Raw genomic sequence first — 9,431 nt, forward strand, 5'->3', positions numbered from 1 at the left:
CATCTCACTCCTCTAGTTATCCAACAATAATAACATATCTACAAAATAAACAAAAAAAAGATTTTAATACAACATCTTCAAAGAAAAAAAATCAATGAATAGATCTACATGCATAAAATCATTTTAAAATAAGAAATTTTGAAATGGAAGAATGATATAAACCAAGAAGAGAGAAAATGGTTGAAGAAAAGTAGAGTAATGAAATGAAGGAGTGAAAAAGAGATGAGGTTCTCTAATTAGTAATAAAATGAGAGAGAAAAAATATGGAATAAAGAAGAAGAATAAAGGATAATGATATGTATCAAGAGATAATAACCAATGTTATGGTGTGGTGAGGTGTATTGTAGGTGGTAGAATTCTTTGAGGGAGAAAACTTTTGTTGTGAGTGTGACATGTGACAATTGAAGGAGGTGATGACACATGTATGTGAGGGAGCTTTTTTTATTATATAGGTAATAGATTAGAATATGCACTTCTACAACTAAGGGTGGAAACAGGCCAGGTCAGACCAGACTTTGCCTTAAATAGGCCCAGCCTATATAGCACATAGGAGCCTGGGCCTGACCTGTTAGCCTGTTAAAAAAATATTCAAAGCCTAAGCCTGGCCTGTTAGCCTGTTTAAATGCCTATTATACTATATGCTTATGAAATAGGCTATCATGTCTACATTTTAATGGGCTTATATGCTTATTTTTAGTTAGGCCCATCTAATTCTAATAATTAAATTATATTTTTATATACATTTTTATATTAATATTACACATATATAATAATATTGCTTATATTAAAATAGTATAAATTTCAACATTCTTATATAATATAACTAAATAGGCCGGCCTGTTAGGCTTTATAGACCTTTTAGGTGGCCTAAAGCCTAACCTGTTAAGCTAAATAGGCTTTTTAGAAAGCCTGAGTCTGGCCTATTCGTGAAAAAAGCCTGGTCTGACCTAGTCTGTTATAGGCCAGGTAATAGGCCCTTGATAGGCGGTCTGGCCTGTTTCCATCCTTATCTACAACCAATACCAAACATTGTATGCAGCATAGAGAGATTTTCTTTAATGTCTTTTCCTTCTATATCTACTAGCGTGTTAACAGGTAGTAGCTGCCAATCCACTTTCCTATCATTTAGAGTATGTAGTTTGTATGTTATAAATGTCAAATATAATATTTTGTGTTAAATATTTGTAATATACAGTTGAACTTATTCGATTGGTGTTTAAATTGAACATTCATATTCTACATTAAAAACTGATAATTTTGGGAAAACCCAAAATAACCACCCAACATGGTTTAAATTGTGGTTCTCCCTATTTTGCCCTCACTATTTTTTAATTTTTACCAAAAAATCAGATATAACCTAATGTTTCTCTCCATCTAATATATGTTCCATATTATTTGGTTAACTATTTCTTCTTATTACATTGCACCAATCGAATAAATTCAACTGTAGATTACAAATATTTAACACAAAATATTATATTGACATTTGTAACATACAAACTACACACTCTAAATGATAGGAAAGTGGGTTGGCAGGCACGACGGTACCTGTCAACATGCAAGTAAGAATAAAACAAATTAATATAATTCTATTGTACAAATACTCTTCTTAATAACAAAGCCAAAGCCAAATATGTGTTAATAATTAATATCGTTCAAATACCCAAATCTGAACTCATAATCACAAAGATTAAAGGGGGAGAGGATTGAATACACATTGCTTAGACGTTGCTGATATAACTACAATCTTTGCATTGGTGCCTCATTGTTGTCAGTGACTCGTAAACATCACAATCTGCGTCTACATCATGTGTGGGTGTTTGTGTTTTCATCTTGTTTGGTCATTTGAGGTTCTAAGTCTATGTGTTGCTCTCAATCAAGTTCAAGACGCATAATCCAAATCCATGTTTGCAAAGAGTTCAATTCTAGATTTCTAGTATGTAAAGTGCAAAGCCATATACTTAGGTTTTAGAGTATACCGTTTCTTATGGTTAAATTGGGCCTTCAGTATGGCTGATCATTTGGCCCAAATATTTACAAAAAACACCTATAGGCATTCGGCCCTACCTGGTACCTATTTGCATGCAAAATAGGCATTTTGGGAGGGTATTTTTGGGCTAATGTGCACAATATTTATGCCACAGGCATACAAGACCCACGAGCTCGGCCCAAATGCCACCACTGCCCATGACTATGGATCAACATCCTTTTTGTATAATATTATTTTATGGGCTTGACGTGATGTAAAGAGGTTGAAGTACTAGACTATATATATGTTATTTATGTTTGACCTAATGTAAATTATATACAAGTAATCCAATTCTTAATAATGAATTTGTAGCTATTCGTTGCTAACGAGGAGGTATACACAATTGGCTGAAGGCTCCCCGATCAAAGGTCCTAACAAATGGTTTTTAACCCAAGTGTCAAATTCAAGCTATGGATGTTTGGTGGAACTTGTAATTTTATATTATGGTAGACATGGGTTAAGGATATGTTGGCTCGGACTGTAGAAGACACATAATGAGAATAAAGCAAATAACATAAATCAAATGAATTGAGATGAGTTAAGTTGAAGGAAATGGAGGAGAGAATCACACAACTATGTCTATCACACGATGTAATGTATCATATCATGGATTTGACGTCTCTGAGGGAGATACGGAAGACATTAGAGAAGTAGATCATGTCCTAGTCTCTGACAAACAAGTTGTATTTAAAGCAGAGACTATATGCCTGAAGAAGCAAGAAGGTCTTGATTTGCAACAACATCTAAATATTTTCAATCATGTAATCAATGTTTTATAGAAGCTTCATGTGAAAGTGGATAACGAAGATAAGGTAATTATTCTATTATGTTCTTTGCCAAATTCTTAAGAACATTTGGTGGCAACCTTGACATAGGTAAAAGACTAAATCAAATTAAAGAAAATTACATATGCACTTTTATCTCATAGTCAAAGGAAATAAAATACAAGGGAATGGTCTCAAGACTATGGTTTATATGTGCAAGAGAGTCAAGTACGTTATTGGAAACACGATAAAGGATGTCCTACCAAGGGGAAACTGTTGAAATCCAACGGTAGGACACAAGTATAGTGCTTTATGTGCAAACAGACTAAACATTATAGAAAGGATTGTCTAGACCAATGGTGTCCTAACAAAGCTGTTGGGAAGACATAACATCTACTTCTATAAACATTACATGAAAAGGTGATTCTCATTACAACACTGAAAGTGATCTACTATATGTATCAACGAACCAATGTGTAAATGAGTACATTTTTGACATTGATTTCTCCTACCATATGACGCCAAAAAGGGAATGATTCTCTACATATAAGTAAGCCAATTTTTGTTTTGTTTATATGGGAAATAATAAGTCTTATGATGTTGTAGGCATGTAAGAAATTAGAATTAGGAGTCATAATGGTGTTTTGAAGACATTCTATGAGGTTAGTGATAAGTGCCGATTTACCAATTATATGTTGCCTTTTGATGCACTTTTAACTCAAATTGCTCAAAATATCACAATTTTAATGCATGATTGTGGCTAAATTATTACACTATGTAATTAGCAAAGTCTCACTCATGATTGTTCCAATTATAGATCATTTAAATGAAAGCGGATGGGAACATCATGAAGAAACAACGAAATAGAGATTCACTTACTGAACCACACACTCATTCAGAGAAAAGGCATTCGCTCAACGAGACTAAAGCAAGATATTTGGAAACTCTCGCTCAGTGAGACAGCATACCTCACTCAATGAGGATAAGGCGAAAAAGTAGATCTCACTGAACAGGACATGTCATACTGAGAGAAAAGCTAAACTAGTAACCTTGCTTGGTGAGAATACTCGTTTTCATAGCTCTTTAAAGGCAAGAAATATTCATCTTTTGGGGGTTTTATCTTTAGGGAAAACAGAAAGTCATAAATGGTTATCATTTTCTAGACATTTAGTTTAATTTTGAGTGCTCAATCAAGAAAGGGAGGCTTAAAGAATCAACATATGAACTTTGAGGAGTCCATTTTTCTCTCCAAATGAACTACTCATCTTATTCATTCATTTATTATAGGTACCATGGGAACGAATGGTTAAACAACTTTCTTTTTGGGATTAGATGTAAATGATCATACATTTTGGTTCATATTTATATATACTGTTTCATTCAATGATTCTTATGAGTTATTTTTATGCTTAATGTTTACTTTAGATTGACCACCTTTGATATATTTTATAGGTTGTAAACGTGTGATGAAAATCATATCTTCTAACTTAATATACAATATCTCATCCTTTAGGTATAACTTCTGAGAGTAGAGTAGTATTGATAAGTCATTTTGACATCAATGTTTATTATGCATCATCTCGTTAATCAGCTAAGGAATAATGGTTCACAAAATGAAATGACAATCTACTTATTAGGATACTACTGATATCAGATAGAAATGATGTTGAAAGAGTCATTGCTTGACTATGTTGTGTATGTTGAATCACCTCGTTACATATAGGTGAACAATAAAGTTTAATTCCAACACTTTTTTTTTATCATATTAACTTCCAAAAAGATTTACTTTGTTTTTGTATGATAATTGTTGAGTTGGACGACATAATATCACTCAAGTCCTTATAGAAATGATACTATTTATACTTATTTATGAGAACTTGGTTTGGTATTTTAATTGATCGATTTGTTGGTTAGGATTTAGGCACATAGCATATATGAAGAAGAATTTGATTTCTTTGGGTATCCTATGGGCCAAAGGATTGAACTATATAGCTGATAGGATCAATGATACTCTATGAATATTCAAATATGCTCTAAATGTGATGAAAGGCAAGAGATCTACAAGGAGCACTTACAAACTATTTGAACACAATTATAGGTGGAGTTGTTGAAATAGTTGCATAAAATTTTGTAAATTCAGACCATGATGTCGCTAGATTATGACACATACATTTGGATCATCTTAGTGTGTGCAACATTATAAAACTATGAAATAGAGGGCTATTGAAGGATGTCAGTTAATGCAAGTTTGATTTGTATATTATTTTACGCTTTGAAAACAAATTTTGGTTAATTTCAAGACTATCAAACACATGATTCTAGGAGTTTTACACTATGTTCATAATGTCATGTAGGGACCCACTGGGGAACCATCTCTACATGGTTCTTAATTCTTTGTGATATTCACCAACTACTTTTCTGTATAGGTATGTCTGTATTTTGAATTAGAAGTCATGTCTTTTCCAAGTTCGATATTTGGAAGACAAACGTAAAGAATAAAATGGACAAGAAAACCAATTACTTAGAAATGTCATCTTAGTGTATGAGACTCCCACCCATTAAAGATTATTTACAATTTCTAAAGTTCTGTGGGGAACATTGAATTCAGAGGCATTTTTCAATGAAGAAGACTCATTGACAGAATGATGTTACATAGAGGATAAACATGTCTATTACAGAGATGACCAAATGTTTGAGGCTGAATGCTAGACTTTCCATAGGTTTTGGGCAGTTGCAATTAGTAGGCATGTTATGTCATGAATATATCACCATAACCTTCATTGGATGGTAAAGATTTAATAGTAGTGATGAAAGATCTATACTTGATTTAAAGTTAAAGAGGTGTATCTTCATAGGTTTTACCAAAGGTGTGAAGGGGTTTCTAAGACCAAGTTTCCAAAAAAGTAGAGCTAAATAGAGATGCAATGTTTGATGAATAGTCAATGTTGAAACTATTAGTGTTGTTAAAGAAGCTCAAACCAAATGGAGGTTCTCCAGGATCAGGGATGATTACAAAGGCAAAATTATTAGTTCAAGTTCAAAAGGACAAGTAACCATGCACTATGGAAGAACGTGATGATTCACAACATGAGAATTCAAGTGTGATAATATCAACTTGCTAGAGACATAGATTCATATCCTGTCAAACCTCTAGAGTCTAGAGAGATATAAATTTGAAAATATGAATTTAGTTGCTCTTTATATTTGTCCACAAGATTTGTGTTAATTTCAAGAGACATAAACATTTATGAGAAAGAACAATGCATAGGTGTCATGAAGTAGAGGATGAAGCCTTTGCACAAGAAACATACACGAGAGCTTGTTTATTGCCCGTAGACAAATGTGCTATTCGGTGCAAGTGCGTGTAGAAGAAGATTCCAATAATATCTTATAAAGGAGAAAGCTCAAGGCTCATGTTGTTGCTATAGGATATTTACAGGAAATGAGATAGACTATAATGAGATTTTCTACCTAGTAGTCGAACACGCTTCAATCAGGATAGTACTTGCCATGATAGCTAGTTGGGACATGCATTTAGATCATATGGATGTGAAGACTATTTTCCTTCATGGTGATTTAGAGGATAAGATTACATTGCTAGAGGAGTTCAGGGAAGCTAGACAAAGTCACTTGATTTTTAAGTTGAAGAAGTTTCCATATAAGCTAAAGCAGTCACCCGCGCAAAGGCACAAGTAACTTGATACTTTTTTTCTACAACTTGCTTAGACACATTAAGTATGATTGTTGTATTTATATAAAAAAGTCTTCATGATGTCTCTTTAATTTTTATCGTACTTTATATTGATGATGAAATTAGAATTTTCAAATCATTTGAGTAATGTTTTAAAGCCAACAATTCTGAGAATACCTAAACTTGTTGGCTTTTTTATCCCTTTTATACCTATGTCTTTTGTAAAACTAGATATAAGCATAATTATGTTAACCAAAAAAGTAATGTATTGTTGTCTACCTTTAAATTTTAATAAATTTCATTATTACCATTCTTTTGATGTTGTTACCCGAAACATTAATTAAGATAATATTGTAGAGAAATTTGTTTTGGAAAATATAAATATTTAGTTCATCAAAGAATAAAGGAGATTTTCAATATAAGTTTTTTCTTGTTATTTTTCTTTAGACTTTGTTTGGAAGTGTTGTTTGGGGGAGCTTTAGAAAGAATTTCCCTTAAATGATTTATGTAAAATGGTATAATTATTTTTTTTGTAAATTTTTCCATTGTTAATTAGATTTTTAAAGGAATAATATAAAAATATTATTGCATTATAATTATTTTAAGAGTATGTTTGAGAGTTATGAGAAAAATGAATAAAGGGTTGAAGGGAAAGGATGAGAGGGGAAGGGAAGGTGAAAGGAAGGCAAACCTCTTCCTTGTTTGGGAGTGTGAAATTAGATTGGAGATATCTAAAATAATGATAATGCAAAAATATTTTCTTATTATTCATTTACAAATCTAATTAAAAATGGAAAATATACAAAAATATAATTATAACATTTTACTAAAGTCATTTAGATACTTTGACATGTTTGTTTCTGGAAAAACCCCAAATTGGAGGAACCGCACAAATTGACATGTGGAGAGTTTGAGAGTGCTGGAACAAATCTCGAAAGTCATTCCCTCTCTTTCCCTCGACTCCCAAACAAGAGAGACTCTTTCCAATGACATCATTTCCCTTCCCCCTCCAAAATAATACTCCCAAAAAAAGTCGAACGATTGATTCAACGATAACATTTTTTTTTAAATTGATGAGGATTCTATTTGAGTGAATTATAGTTCTTTAGCTATTTATTGTCATTTAAATTAGTTCTATACATCATCTCATATTATCCAATATGTATTTAGATAATAAATGCCCAGAGATATTTTGAATCAAACCATATACTTTTAGATCATATTAAATGTATTATCGATTGAGAATGAATCCACCAATGAAGAATTCCGCCAAGTAGGATTTGAACTTATAACTACTCAATTAACAATCGATCGCTCTATGATAGAGCTACTGAAAAACAACGGAAATTCGAGCTCATGGAGTTTAATTCTCTTTCTCATCCCATAACCAATGAGTTTGCTAACTATTGTAAAAAAGAGCACACACTATAAAGTTCTTAGGATTCAAAAAGTGATAACTCCCTTCTTAGTTAAGACACTATTACATGCTAGCACTAAATTAATATAGTTGGCGCATAACTATGCTCCTCAACTCACTTTGGTTTTAAAGACTTTCTCCCAACTCGGCCCATTTCATAAAGTATTGAGCTTAACGACAGCTACCAAATGTTCGGGATATCGTTTTTTCAAACCCATATGTGTTTCTATAGCTCTTATTATAATCAGTTTGCAAAACCAATTAACCTCAAATAACTTTTGTAATTCAACCACAAACACTTGCATACTAAAATAAACACACCCTTACATTTTCGAATTTGAGTGCATATCGTATTTAAACTAACTTATTAAATACTCTTAAAATTAATATAAACCAAACATGCACAAAGTCAATCAAAGAAAGGAAACATAATAATTTCAAGGCTTCATGTAATTTATACTAAGCATAAACAACGAATACATTAGACAAAGAAGTAGAGAACCATTCCTATCACAACATTTCCTAAATGGCTATGTATAAAATGATGTACATTAAAGTAAAGTAGAATGAATAGATTATATATCATTCATATCCTCACTCAAAGCTGGAGCTTTGCATATAGGACATACGTTCTTATAGATAGCCATTTACTCAAGCAACTCACATTGTAGTTATGTCCACAAGTTTTCAGTGCCCCAATATCTTCCATGTGTTAGATATTTCCTGATTATTGGTGAAATACCAATTCTAGGATCTTAAATATCATGATTCTCACAAATAATATAAAACAAGGATACAAAGTCATACTTGAATCCATGTTCTCTGATCTACTCATTTGATATACCTTTTGAGAGAGTTTTGGTATGATGACCTTCCTCAACCAAATCTTGAATTCCTTTTTGGGACATTCGTTTCCTCTTTGATGGGGAGATATGAAAACTATTTGTGATTTGGTGTCTTGGGGACCAGAACCGTTCCTTACGTGTTAACTTATAGGTTCCCATTATCCCATATAGGCCAATGTTTGGGTATCCACTCATTAAACCCATATATGTTATGAATTTCTAACAATCTCCCACTTGAACTTCATATTTTTCCTCAAACAATTATATCACATATTCTTTAGGCGCGCATCCGTATGTTATTTATATTAGACTTCTCCTTAATACAATGTGGTTCATCTCATATATCAACTACAAAACCACCGCGACATTCATCGTATTCAAACGTGACTCGACCATGATGATCACCATATTAATATACTTAATGACATAGATCAAATATGGATGAGTGACATGAAAATTTCATGCAATGTGATCTCAAACATGTCTCTTTCCAACTGGTCCTTCTTTATTCTTTAGTGAGATAAATCCAAAGTCTTTAATTGCAACACAATAGTTACAATATACATGTTCAAAATAGAACAATAAACCATCAATTTTATTATGCATAAAACTATATATGACGTCCAAAGTAAATCATAAAACATATAGACTCCCACTGAACTAAGGTATCCTAAGGAGCAATACT

At 32.3% G+C, this 9,431-nt stretch overlaps 1 long non-coding RNA gene across 1 annotated transcript in view; it reads left to right on the forward strand.

Moving 5' to 3' along the window:
* Positions 1–4,463, forward strand: part of LOC109359176 — a 20,553-nt gene extending 16,090 nt beyond the window's left edge. Inside the window, exon 3 of the long non-coding RNA XR_002109039.1 lies at positions 4,452–4,463. This is a non-coding gene — a long non-coding RNA (uncharacterized LOC109359176). The remainder of the gene's footprint in view (positions 1–4,451) is intronic.

The sequence above is a fragment of the Lupinus angustifolius genome, chromosome LG11 (genome assembly GCF_001865875.1).
Source record: "Lupinus angustifolius cultivar Tanjil chromosome LG11, LupAngTanjil_v1.0, whole genome shotgun sequence".
Taxonomy (NCBI): Eukaryota; Viridiplantae; Streptophyta; class Magnoliopsida; order Fabales; family Fabaceae; genus Lupinus; species Lupinus angustifolius.